The 4,946-nt window shown below is 38.9% G+C and overlaps 1 non-coding gene across 1 annotated transcript; it reads left to right on the top strand.

Annotated features, from left to right (window-relative positions):
- Positions 1–1,086: 1,086 nt before the first annotated feature.
- On the top strand, positions 1,087–1,159 carry TRNAA-AGC. The gene has a single exon. It is a non-coding gene; the product is annotated as a tRNA-Ala (tRNA).
- The last annotated feature ends 3,787 nt before the right edge of the window (positions 1,160–4,946 follow it).

Here is a 4,946-nt window from a genome sequence, read left to right as displayed (position 1 = left end):
TCAATCCTTTAATATCTTTATGACTTCTTTCCCTTTAAATCCAATTCCTGTTTTCTTAGTTCAAGCTCTGACATTCAAAACTAAACACCTTTCTCTAACATGTTGCTTTAATTATTTAAGCCTTTTGCCTAGGATTTTTCAATTTCTCTTAAGTTTTCATAAAACTCTCCCACTCTCCCAACATATCTCTAAGTGACCAGACTTTTCAATCACTGCTTCCCTCAATGTGTATTACACACAGACACACACACACACACACACACACACACACACACTCCACTTAAATTGAACAGGTTTATTTATTCACACAGGAATTCCTCCAAACAGCCCAGTTTTCTCCATCACATATCCACTCCTTCTCTGCATAGCTAAATTTTGATTCTTACACTCTGATATTTTACATATTCTTACACTCTGATATGATCTTGCCTCTTATGCTTTATGGCTCTGCTCTGTAATTTTGTTGTTGTTGCTCTGACATATAATTGGACATGTAGCTTGTACATGACACACCTTAGCAAGGAGGCAACCCATATCTCAGATGTAAGTGAAAGAAGCCCTCTTCTGGGGTTTCCTAGGGGAGTGGTCAGCACGCTGGCCTCATTCCTGAAAGGGCCTAGTTACGAAAACAACAGGAGCTTTTGCCTTTCAGAAATCTGTACCATCTCACAATCCCCAGACAGTCTCAGCTACAAGGAACAAGTGATAATGCCATACCACTGTTATAAACATTCACACACACACACAATACATACACACACACAAAATCATTTAATCATTTTTTAAAAATCTGTGACACTTTAGCTGGGCAGGTCTAGGCAGGTCCTCCTTTGCTGGGACATGCCTTTTTCTGTCCTGGAATACCCTAAACTTGACATTTTGGCAGCACAAGTTTTCCCTTTGTGACTTTCTCCTTCTTACCTTTTCTCCTCTTTCTTTGCGGAGAATGAGCAGCCACTGCGCCCTGTGTCCTAGTCCAGCAATGAGAAGATCTGCTCTTAGTAGATCCCTGCTTTTGTACTGAAGTCCCTGAAATCACCTGTGTTCCAGACCACCCACTAAGGATAAATTAAGCTCCCCTGATGTGGGGAATTAGCTCAAGTGGTAGAGCGCTTGCTTAGCATGCAAGAGGTAGTGGGATCGATGCCCACATTCTCCAGGCTTTATTATTTAGACCTCGGGTCTCCAAACATTCAGGTCTCCAAACCCGAGTCAGTGTCTGAGGGCAGGATACTGCTTTGGTTCAAGATATAGGAGCAGCAACAATACAGGGCTGGTGATGGCTCCCTCCTGGCAGTCAGTGTAGCGTAGATCTACCGTGTAATTAATTTTCTGTTTCCTCGAGGAGCTGTGAAACCAAGGGACATATACAATTGCTCTTTTCTCCTTGTTTCTGCCTGCAACTTGAATGTGAGACAATTGTGAAAAGTGCAGGGCAGAGCCACCTGGGTAAATACAGCTCCGGCTTTCTGGTCAGGGTACTGAAACCAGGATGTGCGAGGTAACTAGAATGTGCCTGGACTGATACTGTAGAAAGCAAGCCCATAAAGTTGTTCATGAGCTTGTGGACACACCTGCCAGCTGTGAATAAGTGGCTCTAATCCCAAACAACTCACGTAAAAAGAGCCTGAGAGCTTAACTGAGCAATGGCCCACTTTCCAGTCCTCACTGACCACTAGGTTGCACACACTCCAGAGATCTCTGAACAGTAGTGTCAAGGCTTTCAAGTAGAGTTATCTTTGAAAGAACAACACATGGAAGGCTGGTTGGTACTTGGAACTTGAACACAAGGCTATTGTGTGCCTGCAAAAACAAAAATAGCAATATTATCCTTAAGATTTCAAGAAGACACAGTGTCTCATCACGTAATCCAAACAAGTCCAGGTTACAACCCCAAAATATTCAGCATATGAAAAAACAGGGAGATCTTAATTCACATGGCACAGAGAATCTTTGAGTAATAATACTGAGGACACAGGTGTCAAAATCATCTGACACATACATTAAAGCAGTTACTATAACAATGCTCCTAGAATTATGGGATAACATTCATGAAGTGAATGGAAAGTCTCACCAAATATTTGGAATATATAAACACCAATTTTAACTGAAGAATTAAAAAATGTATTAACCAAAACTCTTAGGGGAAATAAAAAGCTTAATTGGATGATCACAATAACAGAACGCAGAAGACTAAGGAAAAAGTCAGTGAACTTGAAAACAGAACAAGAATACCTACATAAGCTGAACTATAGAGAGAAAGGAGGATTTTATTTGTCCCTGAACAGAGGCTCAGGGAAAAATAAAAAATAACACATCTAACATTCACATTATTGTAATCTGGAAAGAAGAGGACAAAGAGGTCTTTGTGGGATAAAACTTTGAAAAACTAATGGCTGAAAATGTATCAAATTTGTCAAAAGATATAAACCAGATTTTTAAAGCTCAGTAAATGTCAAGCACGATAAACCCAAAGAAACCCATAGCAAGACTTTTCATAATCAAACTGCTGAAAACTAAGAAAATACAAAACAATTTTGAAAGCAGCCAAAGGGAAATGAAAGAGAAAACACCATATGAATGAGTGCAGATTTCTCATCAGGAACCCAGGAGCCAGAAAAAAAATGTCATAACATTCAGTAAGCACCAAAAGAAAAAGACATGCTATGTGAAGCAAAAGTGTCTTCCAGGCATAAAGGCAAATAAATGCATTCTCATTGGAAGGCACATAAATACATTCTCAATCCTCGCAAGACTGCTGGAAAAGAATTAGCAAAGATTTGAGATAAGAAAAGTGATACCACAAGGAAACTTAGAACATCATCAATGAAGGAACAAAAGCAGAAATAGAAAATGTCTGGGTAGACCCTAACAGACTGTTATTCTTCCCTTGAGATCCTTAAGGTATGCTTGATGATTGAAAGCAAAAATTGTAACTTTATCTGATGCAGTTGTCATTGTATCTAGATGTACTACATACATAAGATAAAAAGGTAAATTTAATGGGCCTAACTCTTCATGAAGTTTCTATATTCAATTTGAATGGTAAAATACTGATTCTACATATACTGGAAAAGGTTATATATGTATATGGTAATCCCTAGACCCGTTACTAACCAGATTTAAATAAACCAAAACAAGATAGAAAGAGGAACATGGAAGAATTAAAACAAAGGGAACAAAGGTTAACAAATTATTAAATAGTAGATCTATCTAAAAACTTATCTATAATAACATTACATGTAAATGGTCTAACTGCATTAAGTAAAAACTAGAGATCATCAGAATGTGTTAAAAATAAATGTGCTGACTAAAGAAAGCCACCCGCAATACACTTATATATAAGAATAAAAGTTATATAACAGATTGAAAGAAAAGAGTGGGAAAAGATACCTCATGCAACCATTAATCAAAGACTGCTGTGGTGTATATATACATAAAATCAGACAAAGTAGATTTGAAAGCAGAGAAACGTTTCAGGAATAATGAGGGCTGCTAAATAATTATGATTGTCAATCTTCCAGAGGAATACTGTCCCAAATGTATATGAGGACACAGATCTTCAAAAGTCATAAACAAAATCCAACCGTAGTTGCAGTCATTAACACTCCTCTGGTGTGTTAGTAGTCCACTCCTGGTGGACTTAGTAGAAAACAAATCAGCAGAGATATTGGAGAATTGAACCACACCATCCAGTAATGGACCTATCAACTTCATAATGCAAAATAAAAATTTAAGCAGAAAGCAAAGACAAAAATTAAAAGAAAAGTAAGATCATGCTATAAGCAGAAAATTAAGGGTAATCCAGCATATAGAAGAGTGCTATTATTGAAAGAGTTTGAAAGAGTTATTCAGTTATTTTGAGACATTTTTGAAGCAGTTATTTAGCTGGAAATGACAGCAAGACTGAAAATGGTGAATCTGGAGGTGGATCTTCCCTCGTGCATATTTACCTTGTCTTCTTTGGAGGTCTAGGGTGTCTATACTTCCTCTGAATTACCTGATCCTACTATAGTGTCTGGCACAGAGCATCTCCCCAGTGAATATGTACTAAATGAGTAGAAAGTAATTGATAGATTCAAAAGAGTTGTGCAAGAATAAGTTAGTTATTTGACAAATCATTGAATGTGGTGTTTGAAGGAAGATAGTTAATGAAAGTTGACTTGAAAGGCAAGCCCAAGGCCAGATGTGGTGGGTCATTTCTATAATCCCAGCACTTTGGGAGTCCAAGATGGGCGGATCCCTTGACACCAGGAGTTTGAGACCAGCCTGGACAACACAGCGAAAACCTGTCTTTACAAAAAATACAAAAATTAGCCAGATGTGGTGGTATACATCTGTATTCCCAGCTACTCAGGAGGCTGAGATGGGAGGATCACTTGAACAGGGGAGGCAGAGGTTGCCGTGAACAGAGATCCTGCCAGTGCCTGCACAACAAAGTGAGACCCTGTCATAAAATAAAATAAAATAAAATAAAATAAAATAAAATAAAATAAAATAAAACAAAACAAAAAAGTTAAACTCAGGCCGGGAGGGGTGGCTCACGCCTATAATCCTATCACTTTGGGAGGTCAACGTGGGCGGGTGGATCACCTGAGGTCAGGAGTTTGAGACCAGCCTGGCCAGCATGGTGAAAACCCGTCTCTACTAAAAATACAAAAATTGGCCGGGCGTCGTGGCAGGAACCTGTAGTCCCAGCTACTCAGGAGGCTGAGACAGGAGAATTACTAGAACCCGGGAGGCAGAGGTTGCAGTGAGCCAAGATCTTACCATTGCACTGCAGCCTGGGCGACAGAGTGACACTCTGGGGGGGAAAAAAAAAGTTAAGCCCAAAAAGTAAGTAAAGAAGAGGTCTGGAATTAGATATTTGGTGTATGAATGAATGAGCTAAAGTGCAAAAGAACGGGCAGAATAACTGAGCTGGTACAGAGGAGAAAAAAAAAAAA

The sequence above is a fragment of the Piliocolobus tephrosceles genome, unplaced genomic scaffold (assembly GCF_002776525.5).
Source record: "Piliocolobus tephrosceles isolate RC106 unplaced genomic scaffold, ASM277652v3 unscaffolded_34622, whole genome shotgun sequence".
Classification (NCBI taxonomy): Eukaryota; Metazoa; Chordata; class Mammalia; order Primates; family Cercopithecidae; genus Piliocolobus; species Piliocolobus tephrosceles.
This window is presented reverse-complemented; position numbering and strand designations above follow the sequence as displayed.